The 27397-nt window shown below is 35.6% G+C and overlaps 1 protein-coding gene and 1 non-coding gene across 2 annotated transcripts in view; one reads left to right on the plus strand and one right to left on the minus strand.

Moving 5' to 3' along the window:
• EYS (eyes shut homolog) overlaps positions 1–27397 on the plus strand; it is a 1264258-nt gene that overhangs the window by 632394 nt on the left and 604467 nt on the right.
• Positions 15344–15450, minus strand: LOC118660931. Its single transcript, XR_004969095.1, has one exon. It is a non-coding gene; the product is annotated as a U6 spliceosomal RNA (small nuclear RNA).

Consider the following 27397-nt stretch of genomic DNA (forward strand, 5'->3'; position numbering starts at 1 on the left):
ATGGAGTTACCTCCATCAATATGTTTCTTAAAGTTTTGCATAATTTTAAACTGTAGAAGTGCTGGTTAATTGGGTCAAAATTATCTTTCTCAGACATCCTCTAAACCAAACCAGCCTTTGTGGTTTGGTTTAATTCATGAAGTAAATGAAGTTTAAGAGGAAAAAAAAGATACTGTTTTCTTACAATACAACGTTTTCTTACAATGATATGACTCTTTTTTTCTACTAACTATTTGGGAAGAATATAACAGAGAGCAACCAGGGCTTTCTGCCCCAAATATTCTCAATTAGTAATGGATAACAAAAATTGCACAAAATAAAAAAATGGTTTCATTTATCCCATTCATATTCATAAAATTCTAAATTAAAATATGATCAAATATAATATTAATAAAATTCTAGTAAATAACAAAGGATTATTTTATCCAGGAATTAAAAGATGAGTCAAATTAAGACATTTAATGATAAAATTTACCACATCATTAAGTAAAAAGACATTGACAATTAATAGTTTACTGAAAGTATTCTTTCTTTTATTTTTATCATAAGGGTTTATATTATCTTCATATTTTCTAGTATTTATATTTTCCAAACACAAAAAAATATAAATAGATCACAACAAAATTCAATGCCATTCTTAAAGTTGAAACAGAAGAGGCAGTGTCATTAAACTCAAAGTCAAAATGCCTTATGTACACATGTGCACATATTTTTTACAGACCATTTTGTCAATCTCATTAATTAACAAAAACAAAACACAAACTACTGCTTAAAACTATACAGAGCAGAGTTTGAAAGGTAAAGTTCACTAAATAGCCATAAAATTATATTAATGGAGTTATGATGTCCTTATTTGAGGCCTCAGACTTTTAAGCTCTTAATACTACATAAACACTATATCTGAAAAGTATAAAGCAATTTCAAACAAGTTAAAATGGAATAATATTTAGAACTTAAGTCGTTTTAAAGTGCAAGAGAATAACAGGGAATAGTGAATAGAGATGGTAATAAGGGAGCTTGTATGTTTATGTAACATATTAAAATAAATTGTAATAAAATGGTATGTTATTATTACAGGAGATGCATATAAAGGAAATAGAATACAAATCCAGATATACATGATAGATATAAAATACATCAAAAAAGGATTTGAATTTTAGGGAAATGTTTTAGTATTTACTAAATTATGTTGATGCATTGTTATTTTGAGAATTAATACTCTCTACCTTACACCAAAATAAATTCTATGAGGACTAACTAGTTTCAAAAATAAGTATTAAATAATCATAAAAATATCAGTTAATATTTTTTTTATTTTGAAATGGACATATTTAAGCCTGAAGCCCGTGGTCCTTGGCCCCTGAGCAGGGCCCACATGTCTAAATCTTTTAATGTGGGAAATGACTTGTCTATGCACCAACATAGTTTTTTTTTTTTTTTTTTTCAGTTCTTTTGCTTCTGTAGATAGTAAGTTGATAAAAAGATATTTCAGTTGCCTCTCAAGTCTGTTTATACTTGCAGCACATAGTTCAGTATGTCTAGTTGTCACTTTTATGAATGTCCATCAACAATATTTTGAGATGCTATTTAATGTCAATAATTAAGATATTACTCAAACTGCTTGACAGTGTTATCTTCTAAGATTAGCATAACATATGTTCTTTCTTAGTAACCATGTTTCAGTTAGCAACACATTTTATTGAGGATGCACCAGGTCCTGGTCTCTAATTATGGTGTGTGTGATTCACTGCTAAACAAAGCAGATGCCTCCTGCCCTCTTAGAGCTTATTTCCTAGTGGAAAGGGACAGATTGCAAACACTAAGCTTAATAAACCTATATTTCTATATAACCTGTTATATGTAACAAAGTCTTCATAGTATAGTTCTAATATATGTAGAGAGTGTATATGTAGGTATGTATAACTATAATAAAAGCATAATATGCTAATTAGACCCGACTCCTTCCAGATGACCTCTGGATGAAGCCAGGGCTGTGAGGGAAGCCTGGGTACAGGATGCCTGCTGGTTGTCAGAGGGAAGCCCAGGTCCCAGGTGCCAGAGGGAAGCCGGTGCTGGCAGCCAAGGGAAGGAAAGACTACTCTTGCACGAATTTCATGCATGAGGCCTCTTGTTAATATATAATATTTTTATTTTCTATTCTACAGTATATTTATCCTCTATATTATATATGTATATAAAACATTTGCATATATAATATAAATACATATATATGATGTGATAGCCTATATGGATAAAAGAAAAAATAGAGTAGAATAGTAGAGGGCTGGGTGTCACAAGGTCTGGGTTGAGGGGTGAGAAACAATAGTATGATCAGGTTTGATCTCTTTGAGTAAGCCGTCTTGAAGGAGATGAGAGCTGTGTAAATATAAGGAGAAGACTGTCCCATAAAGAGTAAATGGTCAATGCTGTGTTAAAGCAGGTGTGCACTTGACATTTTCTGAGAACATCAGGGGAACCATGGTGGTGGATCAGGTAAATGAGAGAGACTTTTAGAGGATGAAGTCAAATTGATAATAGGGTAGAGCAAACAAAATCACATCCTAAGAACCTTAAGCCATTTTAAGTGTTTGTCTTTTATTCTGAGTGAAACACAATTATTCCAGGGGTTTGGGCAGAGAGATGACATAATCTGGGTGGTCACTCTGGCTGCATTATTGAGAATTGATTAGTAGTTGGGACTGGGGCCGGCAAATATGCAGGGAGAACAGTTAGGACTCAGATGCCCCAGTCCAGGTGAGAAATGACCATGGCTCAGTCCAGCTATCAGCAGTAAAGTCTTGAGAAATGATCAAATTCTGGATATAGTGTGAAGGGCAAGCCAACAGAATTTGATGATACATTGGATTATTTTCATTTATTTTTTGGTAACTTGTTTTATTAAGCAGAGAAAAGTATCTTAAGCCACTCTATGAAGACAAATAAGGGAAAATTATGCAAACCAATTTTTTCCAGACATGCTATAATACATTTATCTGGCATTTTATCAGCTATAAAACTGTATCTAATAATAGATGTTACAATGCAAAAGTCTGATAAGTTTATAATGACAATCCTGACTATGCCCCTGTGAAAGACCCTCTAACTTCTGCATCTGCCATGAATTAACTAGTCATGATCAACATGAAATATATGTTAATCCATACTTATTCTTGCAAATTTATTTGTGACTTTGAGTTATATGGAGGAACTCTCTCCTAATCACAATATTTAATAATTCAAGCTATCTGTGCCCTGATGGCGTGACAGTATAATTAGTATACTCCGTGTATGTGTTTGTATGTCTGTTAGGTATGTGCTGTGTGTTTGATAAAGCAGGAAGCCAAATGGAGTGAAGAGAACTAACGATGTAATATGACTATTGAGAGCGAAGATGCTAGGGTTAGAAATATTTAAAAAGACGACAGATGCTGATGAGATTTGATAACATTGATGCTGAAATTTTGTAACTGTGATACAGAGGCTGAAATTATGAATATATTTCGATGAAATGTATTAGCTTCCTTGGGCTGCCATAACAAAGTAGCACAAACTGGGTGGCTTAAAGTAACAGCAATTTATTGTCTCATATTTCTGGAACCTAAAAGTCTGAAAACAAGTTGTTTGTAGGGCCCTACTGTGAAGCCGATAGAGGGGAATTCTTCCTTGCTTTTTCTTAGTTCCTTGTGCTGGCTGTCAATCTTGGGTGTTCCTTGGCTTGCAGCTACATCACTCCAATTTCTGCCTGCTGTTGTCTTATGATAGTCTTCCCGTGTGGCTCACCATCTTCCTGTAAAGGCACACTAAAGACAAAAATTTTGTGCAGAATCCTTATTCATTTCCCAGGCTGTTTGTCTAGATTTTTAAAAACTCTGAGTTCTACAACTGCATTGTTAGGTAAGTGGCAGAAGCTTGGAAGATGAACAAATCATAGCATTCCCATTACTAGTTTTTTGGTTTTATTTTATTTTATTTTTTTAAAAATATATTTTATTGATTTTTTACAGAGAGGAAGGGAGAGAGATAGAGAGTTAGAAACATCGATGAGAGAGAGAAACATCGATCAGCTGCCTCCTGCACATCTCCCACCGGGGATATGCCTGCAACCCAGGTACATGCCCTTGATTGGAATCAAACCCGGGACCTTTCAGTCCGCAGGCCGACGCTCTATCCACTGAGCCAAACCGGTTTCGGCATGTTTTTTGGTTTTAGAAAAGTTATCTGAAGAGCCGCTGTGAATCATCTGAAAAATAGGACTATCACTAATTTTTGTGGAGTCACTTTTTAGGATTTTATGAATATACTAGAGGCCCGGTGCATGAAATTCATGCAAGAGTAGGCCTTTGCAGCCCCAGCTGCCTCGCCCCTCGCAGCCACTGCGGCTTCATCCAGAAGGTTGTCCAGAAGGTCGTCCAGACAGTCGTTCTGCTGTTCAGCTGTTCAGTCGACTTGCATATTACACTTTTATTATTATAGATAATTGCAGTCCCTTGCCACCTAAATGTTAGCCTCTCCTTAAACTTTTAGGTTTTTTTTAATCTAACTCTACAAGCTCTCTAAGTTTCCTGGCTACTTCCCCAACCACAATTAATACCTGTCTGGTCTTTAAGCTATGAGTACTTGAAATCTAAGCTTGATGCTTTCCCTGGATTTTTTTAATATATATTCTACCTTTGACTTGTTCACTTGTTGTTGACTAATGTACCCTTTTCTGATACTTGATTTCTGAATAAAGCCATTGTCTTGCACATCACATGGTTCTAAATCCTTGGAATGCTTTGGAAGAGGTTTCTAACCCTTTACTAGGTCCCTTTAATTCATATTAATACTTTTATATTTTTATCATTAGTTCCAGAAGATTCAAGAGTTAATGCTCTGAGGCAGTCCTTACCACTTTCCATGAGCTCCCTACATTCCATATGAGGCTGTCTCTTCCTTCCTGAGAGCCTCACTCCTCATCCTATATATACAATTTGATGGTAGACAATGTCTAACACCTAAACTCTCAGCTTTGAATTACAGGATCCTGCAGTGTAAAAAACATATAAATTCCTATATTCCTATTATATTTCTCTGCTTTTTATATTCTCTCTCCTCTGAAACATCCATATTTTACTTTTTAAAGAGTGATTTAATGCTGGAAAACAAGACATTATGATCCAGTATATAATTGCAAATGGAGAGATTCTAGATACAATTTGGGAACTTTAGACCGTAAACACAACTCTTGATTTAATATTATAACCATGTACTATTTTTTTTCTATTTGATTTTCAATCTATGCTCTTATTTTGGGTGAAATTTTGTAAGCAGCTTAACATCTTACTTAGACTATGGATACATTTTTATTTCCTCTAGTGACTTATCTATCTCTTTTTTCAATACCAGTGCTGCTGTCACTCTTTACAGCACTCTAACAAGCTTTGTGTAATGGGGAAAAATAAAATAAAGTTGCCTTTTATCAATTTGACAGCTGAAAGCAATAAAGAATAACATTTTGTTTTGTAGATAATATTTATACCTGAAGGTATGTAAGTATTATAGTTTATATTTGAAAAAGTCTTCTTTTAAACCAATAGGATCTATAAAAATTACATATTTCTTCACCTACTGACAAGTTGTATTCTTGTATTTATTAACCCCACAGGAATTACCTCCAATTTTATACTTATTTTACATTAAAAGCATAAGATATGAATAATGTCAATTTTGATTCCACAGAAATAAATTAGAAACTGAAATTGTTATGTTAAGGACCTGTACTCTTTTATTATGCCCTAGAGAAATTAGCATATTGTTCTCTACAGGGTCCTTACTACTAAATTATAAGGGTTTTATGATCAAACTATCTGGTTCCAATTCTAGTTAGTAATTGTGTGATCTTAGGAATACTTCACATTTCTCACTATAAAATAGGAAATATCTCCTGGCCAGTGTGGCTCATTGCTTGAGTGTCTACCTATGAACCAGGAGGTCATGGTTCAATTCCTAGTCAGGGTACCTGCCCGGTTTTGAGTTCAATCCCCAGTAAGGGGTGTTCAGGAGGCAGCTGATCAATGATTCTGGCATAAATTAGAAAAAGCATTTTTCTAGTATTTATTTAGAAAAGTACCATTAAATAAGGAAGCAGGTACTACCTTTGGAGTGACAGTTATTTAATTGACTAATCTTATACCTTCTCTCTATGAGAAAAGAGAAGCAAAATAAGAAATTATTTCAAAATTATCCTCATGAATAATTCATCACCAAAATATTTGTTTCATTTTTAAACATATGTAAATCCCGCACTATAAATGATAAGGATCTTTCTTAAATTATAATCTCTATGCAAAACTTAATTTTATATGGACAGAACTTAGAACACAGAACTTAGAACACAGAACTTAGATTGAGAGAACATGGCAAAAGATCCTGGACTGAACCTGACTACAGAAATTGGCAAGAGAACCTGAATAGAACCTGGTAACTGAACCTGGCTGGAGAACCTGGACTGAACCTGGCTGGAGAACCTGGACAGAACCTGGCTGGAGAACCTAGCGAGGGAACATGGCTACAGAACCTGGCTGGAGAATGTAGCAAGAGAACATGGACACAGAACCTGGCTGGAGATCCTAAGCAGAACCTCTCTGGAGATCCAGACCAGAACTTGGCTGGAGATCCTGGCTGGAGATCCTGGCAAGGCTGCTGATCAACTGAACGCTTTCTCCGTGTCATTCCTTCTTCGTCGACTCCGTCCACACCTATGGGGAACCCCTGGACCTGCTGGGGTTGGACCCCAGCAATCCCTAGACAAAGAAGCAAGCTCTCTTCTCTCTTTGTTGCACTGCTTTCCTGGCTCTCCTATGGCAGGGGATATGCTCCCCTGCTTATGGCCATAAGGGACTCCACACATGGAGCAGTGCACTTTAATTAGCTTGGATGCTGAACTACCCCAGGCTGCAACATGGGATGGAAGCTCTGGACAACTGGCCCACTTTTGGCTCTCCTGGAAACCCAGCTGCACCTTTTCCAGGACTGGCTTAAGGGGCAGGGGACTTTGGAACCTGAGACAAAGAAGCTTCACCAGTAACCCACTTAGGGTCCCCTTCCTGCTGCTCTTTGCTGCAGAGAGTTCTTCTATCTCTCAATAAACTTTGCTTCCACTTACAAAAAAAAAAAAAAAAAAAAAAAAACAAAAAAAAAAAAACAAAAACTTAATTTTATATGTATTTTAAAATTTGGCTGTAATTGTCTTTATTTCTTGTGATAGAAATCAAAGTTAATCCATTGTCTCTGTTTAGTTCATTTCAAAAGTTAACTTATTGAGAGATTACATATTAATTGACTAAGTAAGAAATTAAGCTCATTTTAGTACTATTTTATTCATTTTACTATCTAAACAATATAAGGACCTACCTCAACTTTTAAATTGTAAATATTTGTGTGCCCAGATTTTTGAGAGGTAATTTTAAAGGTTTAAAGATAAAATATATAAGATTACACTTTAATATGCAAAACAATTCTGGAAAAGAGCCAGTAGTCCAAAAATACTACAAGTTTTTAGAGAATAGTTGTTTTTAATTTATACATGACTAGGGATGTGGGCAAGTGAAAGCTTCTCAATGTACTATATATGTTTAATTTTGGTAAAAAATAATTCAGTTTTAATAGTTTTGCTAATAAAAACACATGTATTGTCTCAATATTGAAAAATGATTCTTCATGTTCTTTATATGAATCTTTCTCATAAAGAGAGAACCATTTAAATCATTTATCTTTTAATACATTTCTATATGAAGCTTTCCACTTATTTCTATCAATTAAAAAGAAAATGCTTACCCATTAACACATCAAATGAGCTAATCCATGATTCAATAATGCTTCTCATTCATTTCTTGGAAGAATTTATATCTTAGCGCTTATAGACTTTCTAAAAAAGCAGATCTAGATTTAATGGTGAGCAGTTTCCTCACTTTAAAATTTACTCTCATCCTACATGATTAATTTCAATTTCGTTCAAAGCAAATTTTCTCAAAGACATTTTGATGTCGATTTTTAAAAAATTGCCTTTGAAATTGATTTAAGCTCCTTAGGATTTTTTAAATATCTGCTTTCCTTGGTATGAAACAAATGGAGGTAAGGAGACTGAAGAAGCATGAGAGTCTTAGGGGGAAAAATAATAGGTTTCCCTAAGATAGATAAGTGTTCTGGTCTATCCACTCTACCATAAGAAATGGTAAATTAAACCAAATTTGTAGTACTTCTGCCATCTATTGTATTTGCCAACTATTAAAATATTTTTATACTTTTAAATAGGAACTTTTATGCTTTTCAAATACTCTTAGTCCACGTAGTTGTGTTCAGAAAAATATAGGAATATAATTCTAAAATTAATGGGGAAAATAGGAAAAAATCAAAAAGAATTATATTCGATCCTGCTAATCTATAAATATCATACTTTCTTTAGACCTGGTCATGATTAAGGCAACTACATGGAAATTGACATACATTATGAATTCATTTATAATGAAAACCTGTTTTAGGTGCCTGTTTTCTCACTGGGTACAGCTTTTGACTCCTAGAGACCATTCGCAGGGTCTTTTCCCATAAACCCCTGCATCTCAGCAAGGGAGAACATCCCTGCTATCTACACTCTCTCATCCTTTGAATCTCTTTGACTTCCTCTCTTGCTGAAGGAGGATACAGGGTGGGGACCTCTGCTTTTAAAGGGCTCCTTTGAATATATTAGGTCCACCCACATAATCTCCTTTTATCATAATAATGTAATGACCAGAATGATGTCATATTCACAGAGAATTCACTCACACTCAAAGGGAGAAGATTAATCAGGATGAAGGTCATTGAAAGGGTCTTTTTAGTATTATGCCTACAACACAGGAGAATCCAGAGAACTGTTATGTCAGCACAGCGGGACAGACAGAAACCAGAAGACAGCCACAGGTAGATTCCCAGTTGATAAACCATGGACAGTATCCCACTTTCCTTGATCTCATCTGGGTAAATGGGTGCAGGCAAAAGTGAGTTCTCAGTGTTCAGACTGAGATAAGCATACAAGTATTTATATGTGAAAAAAAAAAGAGTAATAAGGGAAAAATAAATAAAATAAAATTGAAATATCAGTGGCAGTGACTTTGACCCAATAGCAGTTTCGAGAATAGGGCAAACTGAGCCTGATTATTAAAAGCCCAGGATTATATTGAGCACAGGGGTAAATATTCAGTGTAAAGTTGATTCATTTTATTGTTTCTAAAAACACATTTTTGAGGTAAACTTTGTGCTGGAAGAAATAGGATTTGGGTTTGGGAACTTGAATTCTGCTAGATATCCTGGATCTTCTTAAATTACTTTCAAATTATGTGCAGGTCATTTCTTTATGTGCAAGTCACTAACCTCAGCTTCTCCTTCTGACAAGTGAAGAAGTGAGTTAGATTTTCTCTGATTACAAGTTTCTATGATTTTTCCGTATGTTACAAAATAGTTACATTTAGCCTCTTTACAATTGGAGATTTCAACTGACTTAATTTTGGAGAGGTGACAAATGTTCTTTTTTCCAGTGCATCATTTGTATGGTTATCCATTCATTGTTACATTGTTAGTGTGTGTGATTAAATGAAATGTAACATTAAAAATTATTTCATTCATATATATATGTGTATATATATATATATGAATGAAATATTATTTCATTCACATATATATATATATATATATATAGATAAACTATGAGCATGAAACTGTATGTATTCTTCAGTTCATTTGTTTAATTGATAAGCACCTATATGCAAGAGAAGTATTACTAATTGTTTACTCTTCATTGCTTTCAGGCACACAGCCAGCAATAGAAATACTCATACTTCTTTCTCCTGTTTCCTTAGAAATGGTTTCTATAGCAACTGAGTATATTGAGCTGGAGACCCAAGGAATGCCACATGACTGTGTACATTTATACTGAAAATAGTCTGTATATGATCTTTTATTTTCAGTTTAAAATAATTGATATCAAGTCAGCTGGAATTCTTTTGTAATAGGTAGTTTGTAATATATTTGAACAATGAAGCAACATTTTTATTTATTTCTTTAACCTCAAGTATATAACTCAAAGCTAGTCACATCATTTTTAATCCATAAATGTTCTTACACTTTGTCTTTGATACCAATTTCAAACATAGTGCTAAATTATCTCCCAAAGGTTATTACTTTCAATACAAATACTCAATCTGGTTAAAAATATATGCTCAAATACGAAGTCTATCTTATTCATGTACATAATGCATTTTAGACAAATAATCTTCTAAATAATGAGAAATACTATGATATAAATTAATAAACATTGTGTGACTATTTAAGTGATTTCTCTGGCGCCAGGGTGATGCATGGTACTTTTAAATCACTTTTTCCTATAATAAAATATGCAAAACTAAGTGAGTTTTTACAGAAATGGGATGTAATTTAAAACAGTATATAAATAACAATTTATGAAAGAGGGAACTTCATATATAATGGCGTGCTGATTATTTATGCGGTTCCTTTTGCTTTGTTTTATCATTTTTAAACATCGATTTTTCTTATCCATTGCTATTTCAGATCCTTCTACTTTGTAGATTTCTCTGTACATTTCCCCAAAACTTTCACTCTCTCTTAAAGAATATCAAGTAATAGTTGTCTGTATATTCCCAGAAGAAAGGCTTTTTTCTCTCATGCTGGAGTTATTTTCCTTAGCATCATACTGAAGGCTTTACCAAAGCTGCCTTCTGAATTGAAAATGGCTTTCATCCCCAAATCCTGCTGAAGTTTTATTTTTGTTTCAAAGGGTTCTGTCACAACTTCATTTCTCCTAGGAGCCATCTTAGTGTTTCTGGCATTTGGGTCCCAATGAGGATCATATTTTTTAGATCCATCTATCACTATATATAATCTTCTATAATATTTACATAATTTATTCAGCATTCCTTCTCTTGTCTTTATTCCCCCACAGTGTCCCCACAGAGTGAATGGGAATCGGTGTCAAACAATTTCTGCATTGAATTGTCTATTGTGATGAAATCATCTTGCCATTCCTATGTCAACGGACAATTTTTGTGCTGATGTAGGGAGAGGTTCTTGTTTTTATTCATATTTGTTCAAATGCTGTAGACACTTAAAAATATTGGAAGCTATGTTTAAAACTATTGGACTTTGACAAGGGGAAGATCTTGGCACTGTGTTCACTAATTCGTCCCCTCTCTCTGAATGCTACTTCTTGTTCTCTTTTGCAGGTTCATCCTCCTTCAGTTGAACTACCTTTGTTAGTCCTCAGGCATGGGGGAAGTAATATCTTCCTTCCCTCTACACGCATTTTCTGAGCAATCTGTTTTACAACCTTAATCAGATCTTTGTTCAAATGCTGTTTTCTGGTTGCTCATTCCCAACCTCATACTTTGCTCACATAATTATGATGATTAGTACTCATTTGAAAACTTGAGGACGACCCCATAGATCTCTGGAGCTTTCTGTGTGACTCTCTTCGCTCTGGTACTGTGCCCAGCTAGCTCTAGCTTTCTTGACCTCCCTGAATTTCTTTTTATTCTGTCTCCTCAATTCATGGAGAATACCAGTCAGTTTACCCTCCCATAGTCTGTGTTAGAGTCCAGAGGCACTTTTCAGGTAGTGCGATGGAGTAATCAAGAGGTTCGCGGCCATGTGTAGCTTCTTGTGAAATGTCTGAAGACTTGCTTCATATGTGCTGTTCTGCTCCCAGTTGTTTAGAAATTAAACTTAAATTTTATTTTGTTACTCTATTATGTCTGGAAGAGAAAATTAGTCTTTTATTTCATACTAGAGGCCCAGGGCACAAAAATTTGTGCAGTCGGTGGTAGGGGGACCCTCAGCCCAGCCTGTGCCCTCTTGCAGTCTGGGACCCCTCCGGGGATGACCACCTGCTGGCTTAGGCCTGCTTCCCAGGGGATTGGGCCTAAGAGTGCAATCAGACATTCCTCTGGCTGCCCGGCAGCCCTCGGGGGATGTCCACTTGCCAGCGGGGAGCAGACCTAAGCTGCAGTCAGACATCCTTAGCGCTGCTGAGGAGGCAGGAAAGGCTCCCACCACCACTGCTGTAGGGGCAGCCATCAACCTGGCTTGTGGCTGAACAGAGCTCCCCATGTGAGAGAGCACTGACCACCAGGGGGCAGCTCCTGCATTGAGCGCCTGCCCCCTGGTGGTCAGTGTGTGTCATAGTGACCAGTCATTCCCAGTCTTTCTGCTGTTAGGGTCAGTTTGCATATTACCCTTTTACTATATAGGATAGAGGCCTGGTGCATGGGTGGGGGCCGGCTGGTTTGCCCTGAAGGGTGATCCAGATCAGGGTGGGGGTCCCGCTTGGGTGCCTGGCCAGCCTGGGTGAGGGGCTGATGGCTGTTTGCAGCTGGTCACACCCTGTTCAGTGTGGGGGTCCCCACTGGGGTGCCTGGCCAATCTGGGTGAGGGGCTGAGGGCCGTTTTCAGGCTGGTGGGTGACTGAAGCTCCCAGCCTCTTTTTTTTATATTCTGGGATTTATTTACCTTCTATAGCTGTCACTGGAACTGAGAGCTGGCTCCAGCTCTGAGGCCGTGGCTATAATTGAAACTCTGTTGCCATCACTGGCGCTTTAAGCTCTGAGCCCAATGCCGGCTGACAGTGGGTATCTGGGTTTGTTTAGCTTCTATAATTGCAACATTGTTGCTTAGACTGGAGCTCAGAGCTGCTGTGGCAGGCAGGGAACCTTGGCTTCCTCCATCACTGGAGCAAGCAAGCCTCATGTTTGCTTCAGCTGTATGGCTGCCGGCTGCCATCTTTGTTGACAGTTAATTTGCATATTCTGACTAGCCAATGGAAAGCATAGCGGAGGTATGGTTAATTACCATGTTTGTCTATTATTAGATAAGACTATAGGCCCAGTGAAAGATTGAAATCACGCGAGGAGGTGCCCTGCCTCCAGCCGTGTGAGGAAGCACCCCGTGGGGGGCCAGGAACAGCTCCTGACCCACGTAGTGCTGGCTGGCCACAGCGCTGTGTCTGCTGGGGTAAGGGCGGGCGCTCCTGTGTGTTGTGTCCCTGCCCCAGCCGGCCCCCAGCCCTAGCCTCCCCGTGGCCACTGGGGTAGGGGATCATGATGCAGCCACCTCCTGAGCGGTCCTCATGCTCAGCTAATTAGCATATTCCCTGTATGTATATATAGATTGCTATTTGGGATATATTTTGTGTAAATTACAGTTTTTCATGCAAAGTTCTTACATATTTCACTTTTTCTAAGCAATCATTAACAAAATTATATTTTCAGAAATAATTGACAGAATCACCTGCAATTCATTTTACATATCACTTTTCAGACAGTTCCTTCTACATCTCCCATTTTTTGTGACCTTGAATTGTGCTACTGTGTTATTATCTTCTTACCCCCCAAAATGCACTTACTATATTGCATTATATTGATTTCTTATTTGCTTCTCCTTTCACTTGACAGTAAATTTCTTGATAAAGAGTGCCAAATCATATGTATATATATATATATTTGCTTCTGCAATATGGTGTGCAATGCTTCAAGCATAGAATGTCTTCAAAGCTATTTGTTTACTGTATATTAAATGATTAAATTGATAAATGAGTGACAAGCCATTCTCAATATATGAAATTACACTTATGTTTAGAAAATGTCAAATTAACAGACTAATATTAATTTTTGAATCAAATATATTGACTATAAGATTTATTTTACTATTTTAGCTCTCAGATAAGCTATTGAGGAATGTTTAGAGTTTTGCTATTGGGTTTATAGTGGAGATTTTTTTTGGGGGGTCATAGCTTCAAAAAATAAGGGTTCTATTTTCATTTTGGTATCTGAAATATTACAATCAAATGTTTTACCCCACAAATTGTTTTGTAATTCCACTATATTTTTTATACATGGCTTTAAATTTTCCTTTTTATATAATTTCATTTAGATCAAGTCAAGAGTGGACTAATGTAGAGGATAAATAATGCACATATAAACACTTTAAATATTAAATTCAGTTGTTAAATATGAGCTAAAATGTACAGTGACTGAGATACACCCACCTGCATTCTTTAGAAAATAACTGAAGTGCTCATTCTTACTGTATCTGCATTTTGATATAAACTTAGGGAAGAAAATATAGCTTATTATTTATATCATTGGTGATGATGATGATGATAGCCACCATTTACTTAAGGATCACTGCCAACAAATGCAACTGTGATTTTTTTAGAATTACACACCTAGTCATTATCTGATTCAGGATTTGAACCTAGGTCTGTTCCCATAGAATCCATGTCTCTTCCTTTTACACAAAGGAAAACATTTTCTTTCAATAGAGAGATAACATAGCTTGTTTCATTGACATTCAAATAGTAAACTATTAGTGAGGTAGTGTAAGGTAAAGTACTATCTTATCATAGATTAAGTGTATATGAGTCCTATTGTCCTCATGCAGAATATTTAATAAAGAGCAACTTGCAATTTATTCAGAAAAAAAATATGAAATTAACAAAAAACCAGAATGTAACATTTCAGACAGATATGACATCTATTTTTTTTAAGGCAGGATAAATTAAATTTTCAATCCATACTGAAATAAGTGTAATATTTATCTAAATTCTTAAATTTTTAATATAAACTGATTTTTTTTTGTTTTCTAAGAAATTATAAATCAAGATTTTGTGAGCCTTTGTTTTGTTTTTAAATTTTTCTATCAACTCTTTGAGAAAAGGTACTATGGTAGTCTTGGAGCTCAGCAAAAGTGTGTAGTACATAATAGATACCTGATAACATCGGTTGAATGAAATAGAATGATATTAATGATTTAAACAATATGCAAAGGAATAAAAGACTCAACTATGTGATATATCGATTGCACAAAGTCATCCTGTACAGCAGCTTGCAGTGGAATATCAGGACTTTATGAGAGATGCCATCATGGTGAGATTTCATGGACAGTAAAGACACAATGGGTTTCAAATAAGAAGACTAAATTAAAAGCCATGAGGCCGGACACTCTGATGAACTTTCAGCCTTATATTGTCCAGGCTACATCATGGTTATTTTTATTTCAGCATTCTCCAGGAGAAATAGATGTGGGAATTTATTTAAGGAGAGCTAACCAGCCTCTCATGCCCTATTTGGGGAAGCCAGAGAGTCTAGAATAATTTGGTCAGTTCTTCATAGAATAAAGTTCATAATTTCTCAGTATTATAGCCAAGATCCTAATTGTGCCCTTAAATGATTTTTATGATATTCTTACTAGATGCCAGAATATAAGTATTCACATAGTAGCTAAGCAATAGTGTTTTTTTTGTGTTTGTTTGTTTGTTTGTTTAAATATGGAACGCTTCACGAATTTGCGTGTCATCCTTGCGCAGGGGCCATGCTAATCTTCTCTGTATCATTCCAATTTTAGTATATGTGCTGCCGAAGCGAGCACAGCAATAGTGTTTTAAACATATTATTTTAATGGTGCCTCTATGTAGCTTAAAAAGGCTACTTTAATTTTTCAACAAGTATCATTCATTTTGAATTTCTTAAAATTTTTGAATTATTTAAATAGGTTTTTTTTCACTTTTATTGAGAAATCATTGACATACATCACTGTGTGAGCCTAAGGATTATGGAAGGCCGATTTGATTTACATATATTGTGAAATGATCACCATAATAGGTTCTGCTGCATCCATCTTCTCATCCAGATACAATGAAAATAAATAATATAGAAAGAGGAACAAACATATTTTCTCCTTGTGACTAGAACTCACAGCATTTGCTGTCTTAACAGTTCTCTTATCACACAGCAGTGGTAGCTATAGTCATATCGTACATTATATCCGTAGTACTGAGTATCTTATCACCAAAAGCATGCATCCCTTTCTTTGTCACAGTCAGATTCCAGTCATTGAGTCCCAAATATTCTCCTGTAACCCACATGGTGCAAAATTGGAGTAGGGGCTCCTGAAAAGCAACACAGTGCTGGGAGAGGGCTCGTCGTTCCCCTCCGGGTTCTTTATTTCGCAGTGGAAGAACTGGAGTCTAAGGGAAGGCTCTCCATGCTGTGCTGCCTTGGCCTGGGTCGGGGCGGGGCAGTGCAGTGAACATGTAGCCACTTCTATCACCCTTCGGAAGTCGTCTCTCTTGGACTCTGTGGTACAGCCTCACCTTCGTGGTTTAGGATTCTGTCGTTGGAGCTCATGATTGAATGTTAGTTGCTCTTCCTCTGAGCGGGAGCAAAGTCAGGAACAACCTGAGTCACAACTTGGTGATGTCACGCCTCTCATTAATTTTTAAGAGCATCACACTGAAAGAGCTCTAATACCTTTGAATGTCTTCATATGAATTACACAAAGTATTTGGTTGTTTAGGTTTGGAATTGCTTAATTATTAATTATTACCTCCATATAATCTAATTTAAATATGGTGCCACCATATTTAGTACAGAATTTTCAAAAATTCACCACCAGATCTTTTTAGAGTGAGCATAATTGCACATACAATTAATTGTACCCCAAACTAGCCAGTTAGAGTGTCAAAATAATTGTCCAGTTATACTGAAGTTAACCAATAACAGATGAAATTTGCATAAAATTATTTAGGTCTTGCTCAGCATTTCTCTCTCTCTCTTTGCCTATAAGAGATCACTTTATTTTTATATTTATCTTTTTTGCTGATAGTATTACAGATGTCCCCTCTCCATCCCACACCCTCCATTTCTTCCCCCGCCTTACTGCACTATTGTCTGTGTCCATGTAACCCAGTGTTTCTCAGTCTGTAAATGAATACAAACCACTGGGATCTTGTTAACTAAAGAATTTATATACATATATGCATAGCCCATGGACACAGACAGTAGTGTGGTAAAGGCCTGGAAGGGAGACTGGTGTAGGGTGGAAGGGGTCCATGGAGAAAAAGAAGGAGATATCTGTAATGCTTTCAACAATAAAGATAAATTTAAAAAATGCAGGTTCTGAGTCAGGGGTTCCGTATAGCTCTGTAGTTCTAAGGATCTTTCAGGCTATGCCAGGCACTGCAGATTAGATGGGACCTAGTGAGTAGAGTTTTATCTCTTCTGATTTTCTGACCAAAAATAAATGAATATCTATGTATTAAGTACAAAATCTGGGTGACTATTAAGAGTTTAAAAAGAAAACTGTGTAATGTCATCTAAAAGATGGGTTAATTTGTGATTGTCGTCCATCGATTTTAGCATAAGCTACATATAGTTATGCCTATTCTTCTAGATCTCACTGCCTCATTTCTCCACCCCAGGAAGAAACATACCATTTTTTCTTTCAAATTGAAAAAGAAAGAAATGTATACACTATCAGCATTTACTCTATATTTTAATATGTAGAGCTATTTCTATTGTATAGCAGAAAATGGGAACGGCATTATAATTTAAATTCATAAGTATGTTGGTGTTTCATTTGGTGAAGATAAAAACAAGGAGCGCCCAGGGAATATAGAAATGGGAAAGGTGAAATTTTCAAGGGGCCTGATGCATGAAAGCACAAAGCACCTTTCAAAATATGCTAATTGAACTGAAAGTACAAAATCTTTCAGGAAGGGAAAAAATGCAGTGTAAGATTTCCTTTGGATGCCATTTCACAATCTTATCACATAAAATATACTTTAAAATGTGAATTTGTTTTCATAATAAACCTGTGTACTATAATTATAGGAAAGCAATGAAAACAAGTGACACAACATCGCTTATTTCTACAGACAATACATGTATAGGAAAAAACGATTAGGAAATAGAAATGATACTGGTTTGCCAATCATTCCTCGGCAGTTGGACAATACATTTTCTTTTTGTGTGTATATTTTTATGACATTTTGAATGAATAATTTACAAAGATGCCATTCTTTTATTAAAGGACCCTCCTATTAAAGAACCAAGACCCATTGATGCTTTCTTGACATAGAATTAACTGCAGATACTTGTAATAATTCCCACAAAGGCACCTTTTGCTATTTAAAAACAATTATTTGGTTGTTGCTATAGTGATTGCTAGAAGTGTATGCACATTTGCCCTGAAACTGCCTATGGGTCAAAGAAATATCACAAATGTTCTTGATTTTCATTTCTAACATTGTTATGGCAACCTTTTCAGTAATAAATCTCAGATATTATACAATGTGCTACAAGCATGGGGAGTGTAAAGATGATCCCCTGTGCTTGCAGTGGGTAGAACTCACTGCATTATATTGCATACTTTGAGTAGAAAAGTTTAAATAAGGGTTATAATACTGTAAATGTAAAAATGAATTTGATGTAAGTTATCAGTAAACAATTAATGAAATGAAAACTAAAACCATCTATTGTATTAATAATAAATATGTAGCTGGTCAACTTCTTGTTAATGCTTTACATTTCCAGATGTTTTTTTCTGGATTCATCTGATACCTGTGTAGTCAGAAGAGTAAACAAAGTGATCAGATGTGAAGCAACAGCTTCTACACCCCCTAGATTCAGACTCTTCCTCCCCCTCACCTCTGCAATAGGTGGTTGGATATTCCTCTAAAATTTCAAAAAGGTACTCTCCAACCTTTTATTCTGTAATCAGCTAATTTCAGATTAAATCTAGAGTTATAAAGAAGCGACTGCATATCTGTATTTACAAATTGTATGCCACTGTTCTACATTCACCACATGTTTTCAATTGCCTGCAAATAGAAAAGCTGACTGCCATGGAAACTCTTTTCCGCTACACATTGGAATTTCTAAATTTCTGGCCTGACCAGTATTGGCCATTTCTAGTAGAAATGGAGGCAATATTAAAATGTGCTTACAGTTACATATATCATGCTTGTAAATTTAAAATAACATAAAAGAGTCAGGTACATTTTTGAGCAGTGTTACTTTCTATGACTTTAATCTTGAAACCAGATGAGAAGGGAATATAGATTTGTCAGTGGTCAGAGAAGTTTATCCAGAAGTATAATAATGTGTATAATTGATATAGAGAGACTGTCACATGTGTCCGCCTACATTATCATTGCCTTTGCGTAGCCACATCACACTTAACCTCCATCATAGGGAGGGGATAAAGGGGGTGTGTATTATTAAAACTGTGATAGAAAATGAAATGGGACACCTTTGAAAATCAATAAGTTGAGAAACATGACATAGATTTATCTCTCCTATAACATTGGTTATGTTGTTTTAAAAATAAATTACAGTGGTACTATTCCTGTCTTCCGCTGACAAGTCAGTTGTGCCTCTTCCATTGAGATTCCTCTGCTTGTGATGTTAGGAGGCAGAGCGAAGTGAGGTTTTGTGGTTTGAATGCATGAGTGCGGTGTGTGAGTCTGTGTTAGGGTGCGGTATGCATATTGCTGATACATATTAGTGAGCAGCTCCTTCTGTAGTTGTAGCTCATAAGTGGTCCATACTTTCTCAGAGGAAGTAAATCTTTATTTTGATAAAGTGAGTGGGTAAAGTGGTCTAAAGTTTCTGAAATTAAACATGCAACCGGTTATGGAAAAACTATTATAAATTGAGAAGCCTGGCATCTGTAGGTTGTGTGTTCAGATCCCACCTTATCTGAATCCCAGCTGAGGTCAGCCTACTAGAGACACTGTTTGGAGACTGGGAGCGGGGAGGAGCAAGGAGCTCAGATATTCGTTTTCTTACTGGGTGCCTTAGCAGCCCTTCTGGGAGTGGCTGCATCTCCTCTGTGGCTCCAGCTCCCACCAGGACTCCAGCTTCCATCCAGGGATGGAGGCTACTTTAGGTGACACCATTATTTCCCTTTCCCTCTTCAGTCTAAGAGTGGTGGGTGGCGTCCTGCAGTTACTAATATCTGGGCTTTCTTTGGTTCACCCTCAGCTCCTTCTCTATCTCCTTAACCAAAACTACACACAGAATTCTCTTTGATGCACCTTTTGTTTTCCTACTTGTGTCATGACTAATGCAGTGAAAGTTCAAGTAGGCATCATATTGCATCAGTTTCTATCTACTTGCTCCAAATTGCATATTTTCTGTTAGTTTACAGATTAAAAGGAAAAGGTCTCAAATCAAGTGGAAAACTGTGTTTTAGTTTCAGAGTGTCAAATGGCCATACCCTGCATGTCAAATGAACAGGTGAATGACCTATAACAGTGATGGCGAATCTATAACAAGCATGTCAGAGGTGACACGTGAACTCATTTTTTTGGTTGATTTCTCTTTGTTAAATGGCATTTAAATATATAAAATAATATCAAAAATATAAATATTTGTTTTACTATGGTTGCAAATATCAAAAAATTTCTATATGTGACACGGCACCAGAGTTAAGTTAGGGTTTTTCAAAATGCTGACACATCGAGCTCAAAAGGTTCGCCATCATTGGTCTATAACAATTTAACATATTACCTAATGGGAGTTACGTCAGCACAGTATTTCAAACACTGTTTTAGAGATCATTCCTACGATATATGTTTTTGTAAACCAAGAAAGGGCTTAAGCTAAAAGAGAAATAAAGGACATCTATTTGAGGGCAAAGGTTGCAACCCGGAGGCAAAGTTTATGTAGCAAGCAAAAGTGTGCTCTTGGGGAACAAAAAAAGGCAGGATTATCAAGACTCAAGTTACAAACTCTGTCTTAAATCTGGTCCTCTTTTGTGTAAATGAAGGGTCCTGGTTAAGTTAATAAGGATTGATTGAGTCTGACATGCAAAAGAGGGATGCTGGTTAGGTTAATAAAGATTGATTCATTTCAAATTAAGGAAGGCATGTGGTCTGGTTGCCATGGTGGGAAGAGATAAAAGGTCCAGGCATGGCTCAGAAGCTGTACAGGTCATGGAGAAATAGGCGGGGTGGAACGTGTACGAGACCAACCTTATCATAGCCTCCGGGCTCCATTTTAATGGTCTGATACACATTGATATCAGTGACTCCACGTGGCAATTGCCATTCATATCTTATACATATAGCATATTCCAGTCATGAATAAGATTAAAAAATCTGAATCCATACAAGTGACTATCTGCTTTTGAGGAAAGTATTATAGTGTATAAAAAAGTATGAAGTTTGAGTCCTCAACTTGCTTTTTGTTTTGTGATACCATGAGTCACTTAGCTTCTTTAGACTTTGGTTTTCACATGAATATCAGTGGGACAATTTTCACAAGTAATGTGATTGTTGTTATTCCTATTTTATAGAAGAGGAAACTGAAAAATTATTTTAGTTTGGAATCTCAAAGTTCAATAACTAATACCAGTAGAAGAGCTGGATTTTAAATTCCCCAAATCCTTGCACTTACAAATATCTGTTTGCAAATAGTGCTTTATAAAGTTATTTAGTGTTCTCTTAGCTATATTTTATTAACCCTATTAATTTTACTAACAAACATTTGTCATAGATTCTTCAAGCTATTTTCAAATATAGCAAAATTTCAAATAAATAGAATCCAAAATTTATAATGCCACAAATGTTATTTTATTTTTAAATTTTGGGAAAAATTATACATCTGAATAAATTGTCCAATAAGATTTTGTTTAAAGCATTATAAATCTAGGAAAAAGCCAGTTCCTTTAAGTGACTATGATTTAGTCAATTCTTTCTAAAGAGAAATAATGAAATGATTTGTCTGTGTTTTAATAGTTATTAAAATCCTATTTTAATCATTAATTATAGAAATTATTTTGTTGATTCTTTGCTTATCTGAATCTATGTCAAGATTAAGATGATACTGAATATTCAAGGAGAAGGTCAAACTTAAAAGGCTCTGTATATTGTATCAACTTATTCTCCTTTGAAATTTAGACCTATAAGTTAATAACAATTAAAAAGAAACAATAAATTACATGAATGTTCTTTGTGGTGATAATTAATTATAGAAATGATTTCATTGATTCTTTGCTCACCTGAATATTTGTCAAGACTTAGATGATATTCAACATTCAAGGAAAAGGTGAACCTTAAAAGGTTCTATATATTGTAGCAACTTATTCTCCTTTGAAACTTAAAGCTATAAATTAATGGCAATTTAGTAAAAAACAATAAATTACTTGAGTGTTCTTTGTGGTGATGCGTCAGGTGGTAGACTTTAAAGGACAAGGACTGTTGTAAGCCAAATTGTACCCAACCATGGAAATTATATGGCTCAATTAAAGAGCTATTACAGCATCTCTTTTGAACTAAGACATCAATTTCTTAGGACAGAAAGGTTCTTATACCTAAAGCAGTTGTTTGCTATAGTATATAATTGTAAATACATAGATCTTTAGGTAAGAAGATAAAAAATGAAACAGAAATTGTGCTTCAAAACCTTTTCTAAAATATGATGATGAAATTGCTTTCTTAATGAAACTGCTTTGTGCCCACTATGACCCTGTAGATTTTTAGAAGAAGAGGCACTGCCTCTCTTTTCAGAAGGATGTTCTTCTGTTCTGTTCATTAAATGTCTGTGGTTCTTGAAAAGTGCTCAATTATACTTCTGTCCTTTACTATATATTCTTTTACAATTGCACTCTCTTATTCATCTTAAAAGTAAAATTGGGCACTGCTCTAATCTCAATAATTTGGAATGGCAAAGGGAACAAGGCTCAGAAAGCTACTCTGACAATACTTATAGTCCAAATCAATTTAAGAGGAGTATTCAGCAGTAAACCTTAGATGTCCAAAATCCCCATTAAAGTATATGTATTCTCTATCCAAATGCTTTATAATCAGGTAAATGATAGAGTTGATGTCTTAGTTAATAATACAAGATTGTTGAGAAGTTTTTCTTCCCTAAGGGAAGCAGTACAATATAAACATTGGTAATAGTAGTACTTCTAAGTGTGTACAAAAATAAGTTGGTAAGTATGCAACACAGCTGTGGAGTACATTTTGGAAGGTGATGTTTACATAGATTACTTTAAGACTAAGTTATAAAGGTCATGGTGACAGCAATAGTAATTTGATCATATAAATGAAAAAAAGAATTTGAGACAGCTATTTTTCCTTCTTGATGAAAACTGAATGTGTTGATTTGCTCATCAAAATTCAGAGGTGGACTGTGTCATTATTTTTGACAACTAATATTCAAAGCTTTCTGTTTTCTATTTATCTTTGCGTTTGCACAAATTATGAGTAGAGAGTCAAGAGAATATATTTCATACATGTAAAATAGTGATGACACTTTAAAATGGTGTGTGACTGAGTAAATATAAATGAAAGATTACATTTTTAAATGCAATGATCTTTATCTCTGAGAGTTCACCATTTAGTAATTTGTTTCTGACTGTATAAAATGAAAGTAAGAAAGTTCTCTGGGTAACATATAAAACTCATCTAAAACTTTACAATTACAAACACATTCATGTGCATTTCCATCTTCCATTCTCATAAATCTGCATGAACTAGAAAGTGTGTGTTTAATTCCCATTTACAAATGTAGGCATTATGATTTAATAGGATACAAGCCACGTGGTACTAAATAGCAGATACAGGAAAAGAACTGGACTCTTTAGCAATATCAGTGGGGTGGCAGAGTGGAAACTAGAGTACAAATATAGAAACAGAAGCAAAATATATGGTATTAGTATGAGAAGAAAGAATAGAAACCTCAGTATGTTTGAAGCTTCTGAAAGGTAACAACGGAGAGGGAGGAATTCCTAATTACCAAAACAGAGATATAAGTTATCAACACAGTAGTGGTAGGGAACAGATCATCAAGGTGGATAACCACTCTTTCCTCTAATTAAATAAGTAGGAGGATGAAAAGTAGTTTATAAATTATCAAAATTATCTTTCTGATTGGCTAAAAAATGCTTCTGAAGAATAAAGTATTTCTAAATACAAGGTAGAGATACCCTTGAGTACAGGGACCATAAACACTGTGAAAGTCACTTAATAAAAGGCCCGATTTGATGGCCAATGGCCTAGCCCAGTGGTCGGCAAACTGCGGCTTGTGAGCCACATGCAGCTCTTTGGCCCCTTGAGTGTGGTGGCTCTTCCACAAAATACCACGTGCTGGCGCGCATGTACAGTGCAATTGAAACTTCGTGGCCCATGCTCAGAAGTTGGTATTTTGTGGAAGAGCCACACTCAAGGTGCCAAAGAGCCGCATGTGGCTCACAAGCCGCAGTTTGCCGACCACTGGCCTAGCCAGTCATCTATGGAGTAGAGACCATAGCCTTGTTGGGCCAGAATCTGTTATACTATTAAGGCTTGGTTAAAAATAATTGGGCATTAGCATTTCAGTCTTCAGGAAATCCAGATTAGTTCAGGCTTACTCTAGTTCATGTGGATATATTGAAAAGACTTATAGGATAGTAAGGAAAAATAAAAAGCTCAACAACTGAAGAGTAGCACTTCAGTTTCAGGGTCGGTGCGACTCTGGGCATCATTTTCTTAGCAGCAGACATCTTTTGTTTCTCTGCTTCCTCATTAATTCTCTTTGTGTCACATTCACACGTCCCAAGTCAGAAGATATTGGCAGAACTCATTGCCATGCAGTACAGAACTGTCATTCAGGCCACTTCAATAAGGAATTAGAAGAACTTGAAGATGGACTTTGGCACCCGTTTCTATTTGTCATCTATGATGACATTGGGGCTAAAAAGCAGAACAGATGATATATAAGTAATGACCTTGTATTACTTCCCTGAACAAGTAGCAGGGTTTCCTCCAGAGAAAATGTGGGGAGCTGCAGTGGAGGGGAGACCACGGGTCCTGCTCAGTCTGGACGTTTTGGCAAGGTGCTTGAGCAGAGGCAGGCAGAGGAGGCCAGAAGGCAGAGTCTGGGACCTGGGACTGAGACTCCAACAGGAATTCCCCCCATAGAATTTAAAGTTGCTCTCTCATTTGCAGGCAGCTGACAGCAGCTTCTTATCTGGAAAAGATTTTGTCCGATATTTTCTCAAACTTTGGAAAATCACTCAACTTGTCAGTGAAGCTAAAAAGACAAGCTCTTTGATATGTAGCAGCAGCTTGGAAACTGTTTTTCTCTTCTCAGCTGTCAGGGTGGGAGGAAACTTTTCAGCATGCATCATCACAGGAGATATTTCAGGACATGATTATCTTAGAAGTTGAAGTAAGCCGAAGATGCCTCCAAGGCCAAAGACATTAGTAGGCTTTGAATTCTTTAAGGAATTGAAGGGCCTCAGAAGCAAAGGGCACTTTGTGTCTCTTGTCCTCCTAGTATGAATGAGGATATTCACATCAATTGGAAAACGGTGTAGCAGAGAGGAAGGACTTTCAGTCTATTTTTTTTTTCTCACATGTCAATTCAAATCGAACAGCAGTGGCTCTTTGGAGGTCTTCTTTGAGAAAGATATCTATGCTATTGCAAGGATCGTAGGGATCAGCAGCGTCAACATCACCGGGGCTTCACCCCAGACCGACTAAACCAGGATATGCATTATTTTTAATTGTGGTGAAATATGCATAATATAGAATTTACATCTTAACAACTTTTCAGTGTCCTGTTCAGTAGTGTTAAGTACACTTATATTGGTGTGCAGCCAATCTCCAAGACTTTTTTTTTTATCTTGCAAAACTGAAACTCCATGCCCATTTTACAAAAACTGCAATTTGGATGAAACCCGAGGACATGATGCTAAGTGAAATTAGCCAGTTGCTAAAGACCAATACTGTATGATTCCACTTATATGGGGATCTGTATTTTAACAAGCTCCTCAGGTGATTCATTTGAACATTAGGGCAGTAATTTAGATCACATCTGGGCGCAGTAGGCATAAGCATCATAAAAGGATAGCAGCACAATTATATAGTTTTTATCCCTGGTGGAGTAGAAAGAACATGGATTTTGAGTTCAAAAATATCTGTTTTATCATCCTAGCTCTATGGCTTACTAGCCATTTGATGAGTAGTTTCTTCAAACTCTCTCAGCCTCACTTTAAAAATTCTGTAATATGGTCATAATAAAAATGCATTATAGATTTTTTTCATGATAGTTAAGGGAGATATATGTTGAGCATTTATTGTAGCCCTTGGCACATAGTAAGTGCACTTAGTAAATAATTTATGGCGATTGTTATCTGGGTCAAATAAAAAAAAACTACCATCACTGGCCTTTCAAATGTATTCTATACTCTAGCAGGATAATAAGTCCTTGAAATTGACAGACTTCTGACCTAATAGAACAATCTCAAATAAACATACTGAACATGATTTAAGGTCTTAGGCATTATGAAAGTCAAAAGGCTGTGTAGCTCCCAATAACTTTGAAAGCCATCTTTATAAAAGACTAAATATAAGGCACCCCAACAATGACAGAAGGAGAAAACACAAAATAATTCAGAAATCTATTACAATTATTCCAAGTTTTTCAACTTTAATTATGAGATATTTTAAGTATTATATATGTCCTCCTAATGAAGTTTGAAATAATTTATCACTATCTTTTATTCCTGGAAACAAAAAGTATCATAAACATTAGGTATGATATAGCCATAACTCACAATTAAATAATAACTCGGTTCCCTTAAACCATTTACCATGAAGACCAACCAACCTTTTCATATTTTATTACAGCCTTGCATAAGTGATGCTGGATAATATCTTTCTACCAAAAGTTTCTTGAACCAACTTTTTATGCTCCCAGCTTTACAGTTCATAGCTTGTTTAATCATTCTTCTTCTTTTTTTTTAATAGATCTGACACATTGTCCCTGGTATAATGAGCCTAAAGCCACTATATTGGTAGCTAGAATTGTGTCTGGTTTCTCTTAATCAATGACAGAAGCTATTCTTAAAATATACAATTAAAATATGTTGTCATATGTGAATAGTTCAATTTTTTTATTTATAACGACTCCTGTTTAAAAAATTATCCTAGACAAAGTAGCAATGGAAAGCAAAGAAAAACATTAGCATTTGGTCTAGTACAGATAGAGAATTTCATGCCAAAGGGTTAGGAATCAGAAGAGAAATAAACATTAAATAACAAAATTATCTGAAAGACAACCAGGTTCCCACTGTAGATTCTCTGAAAAAATAGCTTTGGTTGCATCTTACAGAAGTAGTTGTACATTAAGTGAAATTCTGATGCATAACTTATTATAGCCAGAAAGGAAAATTAAATATTATGATGATAAATTTTGAATGAAAGTTATTAGAAAGTAAATATATGCTTTACTGTCAAAGAAATATACAAAATGAAAGTAAAAATTGCTATTTTTAAAGTTAAAGTGTATTGATTAAACCATGTGTAAATGCAGAATAAATTTTTACAAAGGGATACACACATTTGACTCTAATACCAAAACAAATGTGTATCAATTCAGATAAAAAGACTCTTGAACAAAATACTATGTTAGATTAAAGATTATTCAATCTTTTGGCTAACAAGCTATACTCATTTTTAAAATTATATATACATTTATATGTGTATATATACAAAAGTAATTTTCCATATACAAGTATAGCTGTTTAAGCAAATTCTATC

The sequence above is a fragment of the Myotis myotis genome, unplaced genomic scaffold (assembly GCF_014108235.1).
Source record: "Myotis myotis isolate mMyoMyo1 unplaced genomic scaffold, mMyoMyo1.p scaffold_m19_p_7, whole genome shotgun sequence".
Lineage (NCBI taxonomy): Eukaryota > Metazoa > Chordata > Mammalia > Chiroptera > Vespertilionidae > Myotis > Myotis myotis.